Genomic DNA, 6,617 nt, shown 5'->3' on the forward strand with positions numbered 1-6,617 from the left:
TGTCTTCCTCAGTAAAAACAAACCAGATCCGCCACTGGAAAGGTTAAGAGGCTCTTCCTTTTACGTTTTGCCGTGTGGATGGCTGAAAGTCTCTTTCCCTATGTCTGGGTCGGGAAGGGCAGCGGCTGTCTCTGGGACTGTTAGCACTCCCCGCCTTTTACCCTGGACAGCATGCAGGCATCCAACTGTCGCAATCCGGAGAATCCTGGAGCTGGAGCCTTGACTTCCCGGGAAGGGTTGGGCCTCCTGTATCAAGGCCTTTACGAGGATGATACGGCGGAAGTAGCTCATTCTCTTGAATTATGACCATCCGGTCATTTGATCACCTGGTCTTTGGCTGTCAGGCAGGGCTGTCGAGTCTGGATTCCCCCCCAACCAGCTGTCGAGTCTGTGGGTGTCATCGTGCTTGTTAAGGTCTCATTTGGGCCCTATGGTCTCTCCACTGAGCTGTGAGCTCCCCACATGAAATACAACTTCATTTATTTTTAGAAGAGCTGCTCTGTTAGGAAGACCTTCATGGCTGATGAACTTAGTTATTCTGATAAACTGTGTAACTTCTGTGAAGAAGCAATCCCTCTGAGCGCTGAGAGTTGGTGGAGAATCGTAGAAAGCTCTCCCTTCCCCGGGGAAGCATGTGTGGGTGCGAAGTCACACACGTCAGTCGTGCCTGACGCTTTTGTGTCCCGTGGACGGAGAGCTTTATTTAACAGAGATTTTGTTGGGTCCTTCTAACACACATGGAGTTAACCCTGACTCTCCCTCCCCAGCCTAGGGGGTGGATGGCAAGGGCAGGGGTCTGGGGGGTGGGGTGGGAGGGACAGGGGTCTGGGGAGGGGAGGGGTGGCAGGGGCAGAGATCTGGGGTCCATGGAGTCACGTGGAACACCCCCTCCTTTATCCTTCTTTGTCTTTCCTGGCAGCTCTGAGGACCACTCCGTTTCCTCGAGTAGGATCTGTCATAACTGCAAGTGGGCACGTCTTGAAACGGGCTGGTTAAGTGCCCCAAATTGAGACAGCTTTCCTGCCATTTCCAAGTTCTTCTTTTAGCTGGGGAGCCGGGGGTGGGCATGCGGCCGCTTTTGTTGGGGTTTCTCTTTGATCTTGGTTCAGACAGCCCGCTGGAAACTCTCCCCCCGTCCTTTTGTTCTCTGGGAAAACCAGGATGTGGGTATATATGGTGTAAAAGCCCTCATCGGTGGCAGACGTGTCTGCCGTGTTGAAAGGACGCACTTGGAAAGGCTTCCAGAATGGAGTGTCAGCACTTCGGTCTCCAAGGGCTGTGGCTCGCCTACCATGGGGTCTTCGCATCTTCGCTGAACCCCCAGCAGGTCAGCCCCCGGGGAGAGTCCTGCACCCCGTCTTTACAGGGGGTGAGTTGTGCTCCCCATTCCCGCCCCAGTGCCCCTCATGGAGCAAGGAACCTTTTTGTCTTCAGATCTGTGTTTTCCCTTGAGGGTAACCTTGCTCTTTAAAAAGCAGCCTGCTTTCAAAGTTGTGTTTTCTTAATAATGTCAAAAGGGGAAAGGAAAAAAAAGAAAAAGCTGCCTAAAAGCCTTTTTTGGAGGGGAAAGAGCCTGGGCATAAATAAATAAATAAGTGGAACCCGTAGGAAGAAAAAGATTAAAAAAAAAAAAAATCAAGGATGGAACCTTTGCGCTCAGCCTGGGGTGTAAATGGCAGGCCCTTTGTGAGACGTTTGAGGTTTTAGTTTTTGATTCTCTTTTCTCCTTTTCATGCATTTGTCATTCCAATCAGGAGAGGTGGTGTGTGTTTTAAACCTTGCCTGGTTTCTGGGTGGGGTGATGGAAGGAAGATGGGGTTTGGAAACACATAGGCCTCCTTCTGTTTGGCAGAAGCTGGAAGCTAGTGCTTACCGAGAGCTTGCTGCGTGACAGACATTGTTCTGCGTGGTCATTACCTTCTCCGTCTCTGGGGGTGAATCAGGCCCATTTCACAGATGGAAACTGAGGCATGGAGCAGTTAAACAACAAACTGGCTCCCAGGTTCCAAGCCCCTCACTGTGCAGCTTCTCAAATGTAAACACCTACTATGTGCAGGAGCCGAGCCATCACTGGTGTGGGCAGATGGTCCAGGAAAGAGGTGGGTATAGGACACGACTGAAGCAACAGCAGCAGCAGCAGCAGTGGGATGCGAGCTGGGCAGAAGGGAGCCTGGAATGGGCGAGGAGCACCCAGGAGGGCTTCCTGGAAGAGGCGGCCAGCAAGCTGAGGCTTGAAGGTGGATAGGACATAGCTGGGCAGAGTGAGTGAAGACCAGGTAGAAATGATTCAGTCCTGCCTGCAGGGCTCATGGTTGGTGTATATCAAATGCCTTCATAGACACTGGCCCAGCAAGGACCAAGCCAGGGCCAGCCACTCCCTCACAGACGCGTTGGGAGATTAGATGAGTGGAAGGCATGGAAGGTGCCTGGTACTCAGTAGGTGCTCAGGAAACGCTGGCCCTCTCCCACCGACAGGCAGGAGTGTGGGCTGGACATTTACTGTGACCTGGGATTGCAAATTGGAGGCCCCTGTCTGGGCCACAGAGTTTGAATTACTTGCTTGCGTTTATAAATTGGGAGATTCTGCCCCAAACCCTAAATTTCCAGCTTTATTCTGAAAGCTCCTGGGTTTTGGCGACGGTGGTCTGCGTAGCCCGCTCTGCACCCCGGGGCTGGGTGAGGTGTGGCTGTCCCCACAGGGGCACCGGAGCGATCAGGGCCTCTCCCGGATTGCCTTCTGAGCCTCTCCCAGCCTCTGGCCCTCCTGGCTCCTCCGCAGCCCTGTGTCGCCCATGTAGCCCACAGAGCCGAGTATCACTGCAGGAAGGTGAACCTTGGTTGGGAACGCACTGCTTGCTGGGTTTAGTGTGGATACGGGCAGACCCTTAGCACAACAGTGAGTCCCTGGCCCTGGGACTTTGGACCCCAGGCCCTTTGAACGCCCACACCCAACGTGCATACCACACGCTGGCGGATCTATCTCTGAGACGCAAGATCATTGGCATTTCCGGTCTTTGAAGTGTCTGACTTTCTGGCAAATGGACCAGTGCTTTCAAAGCCAAGATATTCCTGGGATTAGCGGAAAGCCACTGACCTGGCATTGATGCCTTTAAACTGTGGTGTTGGAGCAGACTCTTGAGAGCCCCTTGGACTGCAAGGAGACCCAACCAGTCCATCCTAGAGGAAATCAGTCCTGAATATTCATTGGAAGGACCGATGCTGAAGCTGAAACTCCAATACTTTGGCCCCCTGATGCGAAGAACTGACTCTTGAAAAGACCCTGATGCTGGGAAAGATTGAAGGCGGGAGGAGAAGGGGACGACAGAGGATGAAATGGTGTAATAGCATCACCGACTCAATGGACGTGAATTTGAGTAAATTCTGGGAGTTGGTGGTGGACAGGGAGGCCTGGCGTGCTACAGTCCATGGGGTCGCAGAGTCGGACATGACTGAGCGACTGAACTGAACTGACCTGGTGGAGTGGGGGCCTCGGGGAAAAGCCGTAGTTCAAGGGGCGCCCTCCTTCCAGACTCCAGACTGACCCTCATAAAACCATCATTAGACTCGGACTGAAGGCTCCTCGGTGAAGGGGCTGTGTCCCCCAGGGTTCCCAGGCCGTGCATAGTAGCAGAGTCCAGAAGAACCCTGCTGGGTTTCAGCATGGACTCGGCCGCCACGTAGGGCTTCCAGAATCCCTTCTCTGATCTGTCGTCCATGGGCTTTGCATGGATGCCCAAAGTCCCTTTTCCAGGTTCTTGCCATCTTTCAAGGCCAAGTTCAGATACTGCTTCCTCCAGGAAGCCTTCCCTGGTTCTCCCTGGGATGAACTCATTCCTCAGAAGCCCCTATGAGGTAGGTGCTGCTGCCTCCCCATGTTCCAGACAGGGAAACTGAGGCTGGGCAAGGTGAAGGGTCTTGTTGGAGGCCACACGTCCGCAGAGGGTACGGTGAGATCTGACCCGGGGCTCGGTGGTCACAGACCGTACTTCTGTTCCTTGGGGCTTTATGCTTCACAGGCCTGAGGAATGTGCTGTTGGCCCTGAGTTCTGGGCAGGTTTGTGCGAGCATTTCTCATCCATTAAAGCCGCCAGATCCCGAGCCCTGTTTAGTGTTATCTTTGATGTTCAAGGGCGGTGTGAAAATTTCTCTGTTTTCATGTGACCCAGTTTCTCTGCTTTGAAAATGCCGTTCCCGCGCCCTCCCCCCTCCACGCCTCCTTATTGCTGAGATCAGGCGGCAGGACTTCTGGAAGCATCTCTTTATTTCCTCACCCCCGCACCCCCACCCACCACTGGTCGCTCTGGCCCAGGCCCGGTGTCCAGGAGAGTGGATGACCTGAGAGGCAGGTCTGGGGCTTCTGGGAGGAGCTGCGGGCTCACTGTAAGGACTCAGCTGCCTGGCTCACCTGGGACTTGAAGCCCGCCTATGCAGCCCTCTGCTTGTGTGACACCCAGGTCTTCTGTTCTTTTTCCTCGGAGAACAGAACCACCGCAGACGGACTTGACCGGGAGGGACCTCCCTGGCCTCTCTGTTCTCCATTGGTGACATCGGCCCAGGAGGCAGGAGTAACGGACCCCGGCCACTATCCACGTCCCCTTTCAAGGACTTTTGTGAAAAACCTCCTTTCCCCGCTTCCCTTTTCTGCCTTGGAAAGCTCTTCGCTGGTTCAAAGACTCTGTAACTTGGTTCTGCAGGAAAAGTAATTGCTGAAGCTCGGTCTGTTTTCTCGGGGGTCTGAGTGACCGGTTGGGGATCTTTGGATTGGGGAGCCGGGTGGGCGTGTGTGCGTCTCAAACCCATTTGCTCGTGAAGGTGTTTCCCACGTGTCTGCTTCTTGCACAGAGTTCGGCCAGGGATGTGGGGATAAAAAGGTGGCTTTCTGCTCCTAGGATGTGGGGCGGGGGCGGGGGAGAGACTGTGACGCCTCCAGCTGTAGGGCGTCGGCCTTCCAGACTGTTGTTGGCAGGGGCCCACTTTTTCTTCTCCTTTTAAATTGTGGTAACGTACACACAACGTACAATTTACCCTTTTAATCCTTTTTAAAGCACAGAGTTCAGTGGGTACATTCGCAATGCTGCGTAGCCGTCACCCCCATCCACCTCCAGACCTCTTCCGTCTGCCCAAAGTGAAGCTCTGCCCCCCTTACCCCCTGACTGCCCATAATTGGCCTCTGTGCCCAGCCCCAGACACCCAGCATTCTACTTTCGGTCGCTCTGGATCTGGCTCTCAGGACCTCGTGTCTGTGGAACCACGCAGGGCTTGCCGTCTCGTGTCTGGGTTATTTTCCTCAGTACAGTGTCCACATGGCTCCGTGGCCGCGTGTGCCTGAATGCCTTTCCTTTTTGTGGGTGGATCACGTTCGGTTGTGTGTTTAGACCACACTGGTGCGCCTGTTCATCTGTCGGGGGACACGTGGGCCGTTTCCACCTTTTGCTGTGAATTCTTGTGTAAAGCATTGCTGCTGTAGACTGTGTGTGTGCCGGAGAGCCTCGGCCCACCCCCTGGCTTTTTAGTTTTGTATCAGGGTCTTCCTGACGTTGGAAGCCGGCATCCTGGGCCCTACTGCCGTCATCCTCATGCAGGGCAGAGGCGGCCTTGGCCCCAGAGCTGGGTCTGTGGCTGAGTCCAGGGAGCCCAGGGCGTGCCCGGCTCGGACCTCAGGGTCTCACGTTCATCACTGCATTCAGTCCTTGCGGGGGTCCTGACGTTTGAGAAGACAGGCAGAGAGGTTCCCAGACGTGCCTGCCTGCTCGAGGCCATCGTGCCTGTTGCCTGGCTTCTCTGTGCCCCTGCCCCTCCAGGTCCCAGAATTGGAGGTGCTCAAGGTGACCTCGATTTGAACGGGGAAATAGGTCTCCACCTCTGAGGCCTTTTCATTACAGAGGTGAAGGCCTGGAAACTAATGCAACATTGTAGATCAATGACTATTAAAAATAAATACACAAAACGGAGGAGAAAGCTGGGGCCTTTGTCCTTGGAGATCACCGAGGGAGAGGCTGGTTGTGTGGTCCGTGGTGGGGGACTGTTGCCCAGCGGTTCTCAGCCAAGGGCTGGAAAGGGGGCAGATCCCAGGGCCCCCTGCACCCACTGCATGGGGACTGGGGGCTGGAGCCTCGGGTCTGACGCAGTTGGGGCCAGTGGAAGGAACGTGGTGTTGAAGGCTGAGGCTGTGAGCCCCCCGGTGTCGGGGTGACGTCCTGGCCAGTGAGACTCGAGCTACTTTCCTGGAGGGTCTCTAGCACAGGGGTGGGGTGGGGGGGCGGCAGGGACCTTCTCTGCTCTGTGGATGGAGGCCGGCCCACCCACTGCGGGGCCAGCCCTGCGGTCCCTGCGAAGCTTCAGGAGACTCCAGGTCTCTGGGTCCAGTTTGTTAGACTCTGCCGTGTGTTCCACTGCTCCTGACCCTGGGCATCCCCGGGCGTCAGGCCAGCAGGACTCTGTCCCGTGAACTTGGCCACGGACAGCAGCACCGCCTCTGACTCTGGGCTTGCCTGTGTGCCTGCAGGGAGGGTCTTCACACCCGGAGTCCACAACTGTCCGAGTCGGGGGAGGGACCCTGCCTTCTCAGACCCTGTCACCGCGATCCAAGCTGTGTCCACCCCAGCAGCCCTGGGCAA

At 55.5% G+C, this 6,617-nt stretch overlaps 1 protein-coding gene across 2 annotated transcripts in view; it reads left to right on the plus strand.

Moving 5' to 3' along the window:
* The window catches only part of PARVB (parvin, beta), a 113,156-nt gene that overhangs the window by 48,479 nt on the left and 58,060 nt on the right, over positions 1–6,617 (plus strand). The gene's annotated exons all lie outside the window — the stretch shown is intronic.

The sequence above is a fragment of the Bison bison genome, unplaced genomic scaffold (genome assembly GCF_000754665.1).
Source record: "Bison bison bison isolate TAMUID 2011002044 unplaced genomic scaffold, Bison_UMD1.0 scf7180017864079, whole genome shotgun sequence".
In the NCBI taxonomy this organism is placed as follows: domain Eukaryota; kingdom Metazoa; phylum Chordata; class Mammalia; order Artiodactyla; family Bovidae; genus Bison; species Bison bison.